General features: G+C 42.9%; 1 protein-coding gene across 2 annotated transcripts in view; it reads left to right on the top strand.

Annotated features, from left to right (window-relative positions):
- FRMD4A (FERM domain containing 4A) overlaps positions 1-12,661 on the top strand; it is a 367,278-nt gene that overhangs the window by 58,564 nt on the left and 296,053 nt on the right. The gene's annotated exons all lie outside the window — the stretch shown is intronic.

Genomic DNA, 12,661 nt, shown 5'->3' on the forward strand with positions numbered 1-12,661 from the left:
GGCTCTGGTTCAGATGTGGGCACATCCCTCCTAGAAATGCAAATATCCAGAGAGCTGGGCTGAGCCTGTCAAAGACACCCCAAAATCCACCATGAGTTACACTCCCCCCACACAAGCACACCTCTCATTTCCCAATTCTTGGGCTCAGGGAGTCAACCAACCTGCTGCAGCAGCTCAGCCTGGGAGAGGGCAGCCAAGCAGTTTATGTAAGGTCTCATTAAAAGCCACAAGGAAGCAGGGTTTTATGATAAGAAAACAGACAGGATCTAAATTAAACACTCTATGCAAGTAGTTGTGTATTTGTTTATAAAATATGTTATTACTCAGAGAAAAGGAAAGGTCTTGATGCATCTCTACCTCTGATCCTTGTCCTAAAGTGCATGGGTTAGGCCATGTACAGAGAGACCTCAGCAATGACCCCTGCCCTGTTATTCCTAACTCAGTGACATTTGCTTCTTTTTTAGATGTGGATGGAATTAATTTTTCAATCTCTCCCCACTGTGGGCCCCTTCTGGCTATAGAGGGTTTGTTGAGTTGTTGTGGGTTTTGTTATGCAGCCTGTTTGACACCTTGGGTCAGATCTCAATGACAGGCAGAGTGAAATTGAATTTTTCCTCCTGAACTTCGCCTTTCTTATTTTTCTGCAGCTCTCAATTGCATTCAAGTTGTGTTTCTACCAATTGTCATACAGGGTCTAACACTGCAAGTACCTTAACTGTACTTCCACTCACAGACAGATGAAGACAGTATGAGAAAGGGCTTGTTTAAATTCTGCAATAGAATGGAGTGCTAGATCCATATACTCAAATTCTTGAGTCATTTTCCTTCCCTAATGGTATTTTCCTAAAAATTACATTAGCAGAAAGGTTGTGATTTTTGTGATTGGATTTTTCTTTTATTTTTTTTCATTCACATTTTGGAATTTCACATTTGAACACTTACTCTTCAAGAACAAAGGGTGGGAACTTTAATCGCACGTCTCCCCGAGCTTGGGTTTAAAAAAAAAGATGAGGCATAAGGCTGAAGGGCCCAGATGATGTGTTGAAAATACAGGCAATTCCATACTACTGTACATTTCATCAAAATAAATGCCTGCTATATGCTATATATAATCCCTGCTCTGTTTATGCAGCTCCATTCCCTAACAGACTGCACGGAGTGATCACAGCTGAGTGGGGACAGGAGGGCTCTCAGCTCTGTAAAATGAACTTCCATCTGTTATATATTTTAGCCCAAGACCTTATTCACCAGCTCATCCTTGCCATAGTTGTTCTACTGAAATCAGCCTTTTCTATCAAGTTTATCAGTCAAGAGTACTTTAGGATGCTGACATACAGACCTGATTGTCTAATGTTACCTCTGAAACCTTTGCAAAGTCCTTGACAACTTCAAATGTTGTATAAACCAAAAGGAGGAGGCAATTGTACTCCACTTCTGTGATAAATGGGGTAAAAAAGAGCAGTAAAGATGCAGTATCAAATGTTTTAGCATTTGCCAGCATTTGAGTCATGGTCCTTCCCATGCTAAGCTCGTGAGTGTCCCTTATGTGCCACTTAGGCTGAGCTTGTACAGATGTGTTGTCTTATATTATTGCTGGGAGAGCTGGGATCCTTTTCCCTGTACAAGGGGAAAATTGTCTTGTAATCAGACCATTTCATAATGTCACCCAACCATGCAAATAATGAGTTTTATCATAGATTCACAGTGCTTGAAGCCTTTGGCCACGTTCCCTTAGCAAGTAGTGTGACCCAACAGAAACAAGTCTATAAAGTGAAAGAGTTGGTGCTGGGGACCCCTCTTATGCACTAGAATAATTTCAAGGTGTTTACTCTAGACTAGTTCTAGCCATGTCCTGTGACCTGTCTGGCCCATCAGTGTCTGAAGCACAGTAAGTGTGTTCCTGTAATGCTTCTGCAGTGCCCCAGTTGAGGTTTACCTGGAAGGAATCCAGGCCAGGTGAACCAAGACCTCTCTGTGAGATGAACCACCCAGCAGTTAGCAGAGATAACCAGAAGATTCACTCCAAAAGAGCAATGTGCATGTAAAATAAAATAGGCATTTACAGACTCCTGTTGTTGGCAAGGTGCAGTGGTTGGTGTGGACAGCGAGGCTTCATGACTGGGGCAGAGCTGCCAAGGTTATGCTCCTTTGATTTGTCAACACTTGTGTTGCTGGTCTTCAGGGCAGTTAAAGAAGCTGCTGTTGCCTTCTCAGGACTTGTCAGGGGTTGGGTGGTTCACCAACGACAGGTGCTTGGGCCAGACATCACCAATCAACAGGGATTGTCCTGCTAATCCCACTGAGAATGAAGTTACTCGAGTATTTATGGGCTAGAAAAGGAAGAGAATCAAGAAGAAGAAAAAAACATCTTGGTCAGTTGTTCCAACTGAGATAAGTCCATCAGCTCCACCCTTGCCCTGATTGTGACATTGACCATGTAGTCAGTCAAGTGGCACAGAACAGGATGAAGTTCATCTGAACTGGTAAAGACCAAGGTCACCCAGAATGATCTGATTTGTTGGCAAAACAAGTTGGATTTAAGCCTCAGCTCCACGGGATGTTGAGACATATCATATAAACAATACTATTTAAAGGGCTGGACCAGATGATCTTTGAGGTCCCTTCCAACCTAATATTAAAAAAAAAAAAAAGCCAACCAAACAAAAAAACACCTTCCAGCTGCTGTGAAACTTCAGCTGGCCTGGGCATGAGGGAGAATCTTTTCTATATCCACTCCAGATCTTGGTACAGGTCTTAGAACCACTGTACGGGTTTCAATACCCATTATGGACCTTTGAGACATAAACTTTCAATAGGTTTCTTAGGCTTTTGCTTTCCTCAGTCAAATTTGCTGTCTGGAGGAAACAAGTTTGTTGTAATCTAGATTGCAAACATGCTGCTTCCACTGATCATACTGTAAACATGAATGGACCTTTGTCAGTGTTTTATAAGAGTATGGAACTTAAAGCTATGGACGTTAAAGATTGCTAAATATATAGGATTTGGGTGGTAAACCCTTCAAGCTGCATCACTGGGACAAACTAATAGTCATGGGAAATGGATGTTCAGAGTTTGGCAGTGATTTTCCAGAAGAAAAGGAGAAGACTGATTATTGCATGACCGCTTTCCTGATTCAAAGGTGGATGAACTCTCTTGGATGTAATCCCAGCAATTTTAAGATACCCCTGCCATTGTTGGGCCCTATCCCCCAAGTTCAGTGTCCTCAGCAGATGGTGTGAATGCCCCACACCACCTCAGGACAGGCTGAGTCAGGTTTGACAACCTCTTGCCCCATGGCAATCCCGAGTTAGCCAACAGTTATTTTTTTAACCACACGCAGTGCCTCTCACTACAAGTGACCCATGGAGCCCCAAAGATCAGCAGGCATCAGTCACCCACAAATCCTCACATACTGCATGAAAAATGTAGCTCGTGACCTCCTGCTCCCTGCAGGATGGTCGATAGGAAAAGCAATCCCACAGCATTCAGCATTCCAGGCAGAGGTCAGATCAGACTGGCCCCTTGCTAATGCACTGTGTCAGTGCTTCTTTAGTGACTTCATCAGTCCTCTCAGAATTATCATTCTTTAAGAGATGTCATGTCTGGCCCCTTATGAAGAAACCCTGGATTAAATCTGATCTTGCATGTTCCTGCATTGAGATAGAAGCAGGACCATGGAAGAGGCAATCTGAGCCCTGCAACTCAAGGGGATTTTACCTCTGAAGCTTAACGACATTTAATTGCTAGCTGTCCTTTAGGAGAGAGAAATACAGCCATCCTGGGACTGAGGGTTTCCAAGTGGTGTGTGAGGGAATTGCTCAGAGATGTGCGTGTTAAAAAAATGCTAAAAACGTCTGCAAGCATCCGAGCTGAGATGCAGGAGCAGATGGTCTTCTGTGAGAATGAGGAATGGGCAACAGTGTAACCACATCCACAACTTCAGTCTTTGCTGTAGAGTGATTTTTCGTCACTCTACCAATTCATCAGAGGGTGTGTATGTGTGTGTTTTTAAATAAAACATGATTATGCTTCCTTGGGTTTGGTTTTGCATATTTTAAAGCTGAGTATCTTTCATGGGATATTTGGTTTTCAGATTTTGGCATTTTAACAGAACTAAATAAATATTCTCAGAATTCCTTAAATGTTTGTGCAAAATACTCAAAACCTTTCCCACAAATCTCATTTTTAACCAGTTTCAAGTTACCATTTTAATTTTGCTATCCCTTGTTTCAAACTGCCAAGCTCCTTATATAAGAAAAAGTCCTGTAGGATGGGTAGGCAATAGGAAAGAAGTTTGGTGAGGGGTAGGTCTGGGGTTTTTGCCACTTTCTATTTGCTTGAATTTCAAATCTGTGCAGCTATTTTCATTGTCTTCCTTGCAAAAGCAAGACATTTATGTCTTTAGAAGTGCGCCTTGAATTCTCTGGGGATTTCAGAAAACAATATTAAATTCTGTAAGATTTACTGTACAATGATGAAAGCTGGCACCTCTCAAATAGTCTGAAGTGATATTACTTTAGTCTTGTTCTTCTTGTATCTCCTACTCATCTCCCACCCTCTAGACTCTTAGAGTCAAGCATTATCTGTGTTTTTTTCTAGTGTTTCTCTGACACTTTTGCTCTCCACTTGACAAGTGCAATCAAACTATAGAGCAGAGCAGAGCTGGTAAATTAAGGCACTTAAGGCAAGAGCTGATTTCAGAAAACAGCCAAAATTTTGTTTGGTTTTCAGACATAACCAACTAAAGTTCAGGCATGATTGCAGCCAGCATTGCTTTTCCAGACCATCAGAGAAAAGCCATGGCTGGGGGAGAGGAAGTAAATTGCTGCACTCATCTGTCTGTCACTGTATGATTTGGATCCCCCTCCCCCAAGGAAACAGTCTGGAATTACCTAATTACTGCCCATTTCCTAGTCACAGGAGAGGTTCTACATGGACACACACGCCCTCTCCTACAATGCACACATTGTGAACAAATAATTGCACAAAACAGCTGCTTCCTATTTCTCCCAGGCTGGTTCCTCTTGGGAACCAGGGCTCTTGAGAAGCTCCAGTGTGCAGCCCCTCTGCCATCAGGTCCATCCCTGGAGCTGAGCACAGCTCTGCCCCTCACCACCCTGAAGACAAGGAAGTTTTGCAACCCCTCATCTTCACAGCAGCTTCAGCTCCACCAGTAGTGACCAGTTTACTCTTGCAAATCCTCTGAGGATGGTCTCTGAGGTCCACGGACCCTAGATGTGCTCAGGAAGGACCAAACGGATCACTGGTTCCTCCTGCAGAGCCTGAAGGGGTGGCACTGCTCCCCAGGGCAAACTTTATAGTGAAGGGTCCATAAGAAGAATTCAAGTTTTGTTTCATGATGTTGGAAGACACTCTGAAATTTTTGTCCATGTTACCCAAGGACACCACATTCATGGTCCCTACTACGAGGAGGTGGGACAAGTTCTGAAGACACCAGAGATTAAATATCCCCATGAGGCACCTGTAATGAGGAGCTGTGCCCATATTTCAGGGTAGGAACTGCTGGGTAATAGTTGGTATCAGGCAGTGTGAGCCAGGAGAGGTGCAATGCAGACCCTTCATGTCATCTCTCAAAGCAGGCTTGTTCATGGGAAGAGGCTTGATGAGTTGGGAGAATGTTTTTTCTACACTGCAAATGCTAAATGACCCCTGATAAAAAACTAAAGCGTATTAACAGGCTGCTCTGAAAGCAATCAGGCTTAATTATCTCACAAGACTGGGCTATGGCAGACTATAAAAACCTGTTACTTATTTTTAAAGTTTTGGAAACATCTGCAAGATAGATAAATTTCAGTGTCTATTTCTATATTTACATGCCCATGTACATAGTGATTATTTGATGAGAATGGACTTCTGCTTCTTCATTTCTGCTTTTTTCTTCTTTTTTTCTTTTTCTCTTTTTTAATTTTTTTTTTTTTTTTTTTTTTTTCATTTTTGGTTCTGGTTATGTTTTCTGACTATGACAGTTAAATACTTGATGTCAGCAAAATGCATATTCATTCCCTTCATTTTTTGGCTTTTGAAAGAAGATTTGTTCTCACCCTCCTGAAACAAAATCCTCACCCACAGCCTACTTGAGAAGACCTTTGATGTCTGCTTACTCAGTGTGAAGATACAGGGCTCTAGATCTCAGCCCTCCCCTGTTTGGCAGCACAGGCACTAATTTTCCCATCTAATAAAACTTTGTAAGAGGGCAGAGGTGAATGTCACATCTAATCATTGATCAGACCCTAATGAATCACATATATTACATCAATACACTCGTGCTTTTATTTCACTATGAATATCTTTTCTTTTTTCTTCGAAAGGGGGAGAAATTTTTAGTTTTACCAAGGGTAAGGAGTGGAATTATTTTGATTTAAAACCAAACTAAACCAAACCAACCCAAATGCTGCCTTCTCCAGCTGCAGAATTTGCATATGTGAAATGAAAATGCTTATCTGATGGTTCATGCTGAGTGTGGCATTGCATGCAGTCATTAATGATCAAAATCTTTCTAATTCAGGTGTTAAATTTTAATTAGGGCACTTTGCTGATTAATACCAAATAACACAAGGCAGGAATGACTGTGTTTTGCTGGGGAAGGACTGGCTGTTGTGCAGATCTGGTGGTGGCAGAGCACCCTCATTAAATGTAGCTCAGCTGCACTGCATTACCTTCCCAAATCCAGTGGTGTGTTACCACTTCCAGCTCTATATATCAAAATCAACCCTGTATTCAGAGTCCTGTCCTCTGTCTTGTGCTGAGTTGTCAACCATCATTTTTTTTTCATCATTGCCTTTGTGAATGAAGAACATTTTACTTTTTCATAAAGGTGGGGAAAATGTAGCTACTGCCACTTTTTCCATCTGGCCTTCTGCTGGCAAGCACTTTTTCTGAAATCACTCATCTCTTATGTTACTTGCATGTATTTCATTAGCAATGTCAACCCAAGAAACACTCCAAGACCAGCACTGGAAGCTGCCACCTTGATCAGCTGCTTTCCGGGTCAGTAGAGGCCATCAGCCTCTCAGCTCTCCTTATTTACCCATCCACTTGTGCTGTCATCTAACTGGATTAAGTGATCCAATCCATCATGTTTGTGATAATCTCATTGAAGCAATTGATTGGAAAAAAGTAGATGAATATAGTCCTGTGAGCACCACTTTGCTCTGACTCATGGTACAGCCCCTTGCTCCACGGCTGTGGCCAAGCACCTTTGAGACAGGAGATGCTGAGGTTTGTTTCCCTCTCTCTTCCCACCCACTGAAGAGATTTCCAGGCTGACAGTGCTTGTTGGAAGGCACTACTCTTCATATACCTGCCATTGCTGTTCACCAAGGTGCAGAGTGGGAGGTTAAAATATTTATTTTATACATAAAACACAATATTTAAAAAGAAGACCAGTCATGCCTTAATCCAAACCTTGAATATCATTATGCTACCCTAATGTGAGGGAATCCTTTATGTTTACACATTTTTTTCTATAATGCCTTTAATGCACTATTTTTTAAACTGCAAATAGTTAAAACTGTTTATATACAAACCTAAAGTAGACAACATAGGTACAAAGCTGGTAACAACAGGTGGAAAGAAATAAAAGATCATGAGCCTGCACATAGATTTCCCCTCATGGCTTCTCTTCTGCTTCATTGTCCACTCTTAGTACTCTGACAAAACAACAAAAACTCTGTTTGCATCCATTGGCTAGATCCCTGAAGTAGTGCACCCTATTTGATTACATTTCATACATAATATTTATTTTTCATATGTCCTGGATCTATCACCAGAGTTCACTCAGATTTGAGTCTCCTTTATCAGATTCAGGGCACAGGATGCTCTTGCCCTTCCCTTCATCCAGTTTCCTGTTGCCATCACAAGCTTTGGTTGTGCTCATGTCCCTTGAACACTGGCCTAAGGAGTTCAGCCCTGCCCATAAGGGACTGACCTAGTTTGGGACATCTGAAAATTAGATTTCTAATTCTGGGCTATTCACCCTACTGTCTCCCTACAGTTGATGAAAAGTGGTAGGTGCCTCCAACAGCTAGTTCATCTCATCTTAAAATTGACATCTAAGTTCAGATGAGTGGCCTCTGGACACCTGCAGCTCGGAGGAAGCATAGTGTGGGGTGACTAACTTAAAATTAGCCACCTGATTTTGACATGTCTGAATTCAGATGAAAGAAATCCTTCCCTTAATGACTACTTTTACCCAGAGTAATCCTAATTTACACCTTCAGGCTGGACTTGGGGAAAGCTCTCTTGGATGTCTGAAGTCTTTCCAAAGCATATTAGGGTTTTTTTTTCAGAGGTAGATGATGACTGTCCTTTTGTTTTGGTTTTTTGTTTTTGGTTTTTGGTTTTTGTTGTTGTTTTTGTTTGTTTGTTTGTTTTTGTGGGTTTTTTTGTTTGGGTTTTTTTTTTGATGGAGTAAAGGGATGAGAATGTTTGGGAACCTGCCCTTTCATCCCACTGCAGTGGGGGGGTTGCAGAGGTCTGGGAGGTCAGTCAGGGTCCCATGAGAAAGGCAGGAGCATCCCCTAGAGAAGCACTGAGGTCCCTTGCTGCTCCCTTCTGCCCCACTGCATCTGCAGAGCCAGATGGCTCAGAGCTGCTCTGTGTGGGTACTGTAGATCAGCTTCATCATCCCTGAAAAGACAGTTTGCTGGCAGTCCCTGGGCCACCATCAGAGGCCATGAACTTCCTTCCTACCTGATAAGCAGTGCTGACAACCTGGCTAAGGCAGCAGCTGCCCCTGACTGCTGAGGCTGAGCCACACGTGACTGCGAGAGGATTAATCCCAGACAGGGAATGCACATCACGTGGAGCTAATTATTCACTGTGTGCAGCAGAACAGGTGGCCTGCTGTCAAGCAGAAGGACAAGTGCTTTACCCCCTTGGAGGCTGGAATCCAAAAAACGACATTTCTTTTTCTTTGGCTGCTCCAAGGGGGTGGGGTGATTTCTGAGCTCCCTTGGCAGGTTCAAAATGAGGGAATACGGAGATGCTTTGCACCCTCTGATGCTTCATTCTGTGCAGAATACAACCAGGGTTCAGTGTTGTCCCAGCCCCCAGGGCTGCTGTTCATGCAGGCAGCAGGGAGAGAAGAGGGACATGTCACTCTTTTTGCCTTCTGTCTGTACAACAGGCACTGCACAGCATCCAAGTAAATACATTTTTGTCAAATGCATGAGGTGAAAATGTGATGCTTGAGGGCTGGTGGGTGTGAACACACACACACACACACAAAAAAAAAAACAACCCCAAAACAAACCAAAAAACAAACAAAAAGAACCCTGACAGGGTTTAAAATTGCAGTGTACTTCTTGTCTCAGTATTTAACTTCCATGTGTTGAATGTAGCCAGGAGACACTGTTAAAGGTGCAGTTAGTGGCAACTGTAAAATTGTAAATCATGGGAAAAGCAGAGTGGGTCAATAAAAATAAATAAGAGGGATGGTCCCCTGGGTGGGATGGAAAAGCCAGTGCTTTTGATAGCCTGAAAATAGCTTATTTCTCCCTCAATAAGCAAGGGTATTTCATTATATAGAAAAACATAGTAATGAAGTGACTTAGCGTGAGGTTGTTCATTGTGCAGAGCACCCCAGGAACTGCAGAAACCCAAACTCCTACAGAACAAACAGCAGAGGAGGTTCTGCTGGTCACAGGTCTGGGTACTGCTTCCCACTAAAACATGCTACATGCAGGAGCATCATTTCCCCACAGATGCTTAATGAGTCCTAAATTACTTCTCCTAAATTACGGGGATTCAGATTGCTCTACACTTATTAACTTCTTCCTGGCCAGACCACTGGAGTTATTCCTCTCTACCCAGAGCTCCTCCAACCCTGTTGCATCCTTCACATGCACCCCAGCTTTTACCTCCACAAACTGCAGCTCTCCCAAGAAGAGATGCTGGTTCATAGCTCCCACCATACCAGGGTGAGCTCCCCAAGTTGTTTTCACTTCTTGGTGCAGACAGATTTGACCTCTGGCCTTTAAAGATCAAAGGCTACAGTCTGACAGCATTGTACCATCTTACTTCCACTTCATTTCATCTGTTTATATGGCCACTATTTTCCACATCATTGACAAGGCACTGGGTGGGTGATTTGTCACCAGGCTGACAGTTATAGACCATAATGTGTATAAATAGCCCCTGTTTTTTAAGGTAATCAATGGAAAAATGAGGCTCAAAGTCTGGAAGGTTACAAATAAATGTATTTATTTTGGCCTTTTGCAGACACACGGGGCAGGGGTCTTCGCTGGAAACTTCTACACAAAACATTTATTTCATGGGCCACCCATAAGCCATGACCTCAGCTGATGTAGGGGAGCAGCATCTCTGCTGGTGACATGAGGGCTTTCTTGTTATGCCAGGCTTTATTTTGCCACCACTTTGCTGTCATGCTTCCTCCATAGGAGGGTCTGTAACACGTGCAGCTGTATGAGCCACCCCACATCCACGGGGCAAATATCCACCATGCCCATCATACAGAGTCCACCCATGAGTGCTCACAGAGAGGGATTTGGGTTTTTATCATACTGCTTCGCAGAAATGAATATATTTGCTTCCTAAGTTAGAAGTTTCAGCTGGACCCTTGTGCTTAACAGCCACAAAAGGCTCCTTAATCACTCTAAAATTGCCTATTTCCTGTATCTATTTCCTTTTGAATCACTTGCACCTTGGGCTCCACAGTATCTCTTGGCAATCAATTTCAGTTTAATGACACACCATATGAAAAGTGCTCTCTTAGGTTCATTTTAAGGTAATGGTTGATGATCTTGCTTCATGCCTGCTTGTTCCTATGTTATGAGAGACAAAGCAATACTATTTTTCTATTCCTTTTTGCTGCATTATTTGTTTATTTGTGATTTTGCAGACCTTTAGCTGCTCTTTATCATTTTTCCAAGCCCAAAAATTCTCTGTTCAGGTTCGTCTGTTTTGCAAAAGCCCTTCTACACCTTTGATCATCTCTGCCTCTCATCTCTCTTCTTTAGTTTTTCAAGATGAAGTTATGAGGGAAAAAAGGTAGAATCTTCAAATTACAGGTGCACAGAGATTTCCACAGTGGTATAATGAGGGTTGCATCTTATTCTCAATCCTTTCCCTTAGGCTTCCTCATGCTCACTTTGCCTTTCTCATCACCACTCAGTATGAGTCAATCTTTTGAGGAAACTGTCCACAGTGTCTCAAGCATCTCTTTCATGACTGGTATCAGCACTTTAAAAGCATAATTGCATATGTGCAGGTAGATTATTTCCCCCCCCCCCATAACTCTCTCTGCTCTGACACTCAATCTGCCATTTAATGCTATTTAATTCAGTGCCTCAAGGCCCCCTTGTAGCCCCTCATGGAGTTGCCTCTTGGAAATGCTTTGTCACCTGCAAGTTGTGGCACTTGAGTGAGTGTTCTCTCTGGGATGGGATGGGATGGGATGGGATGGCAGCAGGGGGAGGGGGGTAGCAGAGTTGCCAGCACAGGCACTGTTATCACTGTGAATCTGATTTCTGCTCATCCAGCTCTTTATGGAGGAACCTAGGTTTTGGTGGAAGTTTGCTCAGTCTGTGCAGACAACAAAAGGGAAAGGGGCACTCATGGCACGTGGGCTGCAAGAGGAGCTGCTACACCTTGCCTGTGCACAACGGGCTCATTAAAGTTGGTGGGAGCTTGCACCAAGGTATAGGAATGTTATGCATTGTTCTGATGGGGTTTTTCCCAAGCACCAGCTGGTCCTTGCTGTGACCCCTGAACTAGGTATGAGCCATCACTTTGGTTTTTCAGGAGGAAAAGCAGAAACTGAGAGGAAAGCAGAGATTTCAAAGATCGTGACTGTCTCTCATCTGGTTGTCTGTGTCTGGGAGGAGGGAATGTGAAGCAGATGAGGGAAATCTTGGCAACCTGTCTTATGTGACATCCCCCGTCAGTAGGTCTCTATTTCTGTCTGACTTCACAATCACTTTTTCTCAATCTTGCAACTCCAACACTTCACATCAAGCTGGGAGTCTGCCAGGAATGCTGTGAGCTAACTAGGAGACAGTGATAGTGAGACACAATTGCAGAAGCTGTAATAAGCAGTATTGATTTTGAATAAACACGTGGGTAATATTGACTTTGAGAAGCTGACTCTTAACAAGTAGAAGGACTGACTGGCTCCAGAGGACAGAGAAGTGGAAGTTCCTTTCTGGAACTGAGAAGGGCAGTTTTCAGTCACAGATAGGAAAGCACAGTCTGTTTCCAGAATCCTTTTTGTCACTTCTGTTGGCAGATAAAAGCTTTGTAACTGAATAAAGAATTTTTCAGTTTTGGATGGATTGGTAGAGGAAGGAGGACACTTAACATAGCAGTATAAGCAAGTGGTGAGCAAGCCATGGTGCAGTGTTTAAGAAGATATTCATATCTGAATGACACAGAAATGTTAAAGGGAAAAAGAAGGTTTTTGTGAAGCATATCTGTGAGAAGTTGGGGAAGACAAGCAGAACTTGATTTTCCATCCATCGTTGACAAAATTTGAAGACTTTTAGAAGAGGAAGATCTGGGGCTCATGGATAGATCTCCAGACACGAGTCATATCTGGATAAAGCAGCCTGGATATCTTCTGCCAGAATTTCTGCAGAAGATTCCCTTTCTTCCCATTTAGAATGCAGCAGTCTTCTCTTTT

The sequence above is a fragment of the Heliangelus exortis genome, chromosome 1 (genome assembly GCF_036169615.1).
Source record: "Heliangelus exortis chromosome 1, bHelExo1.hap1, whole genome shotgun sequence".
NCBI lineage: Eukaryota > Metazoa > Chordata > Aves > Apodiformes > Trochilidae > Heliangelus > Heliangelus exortis.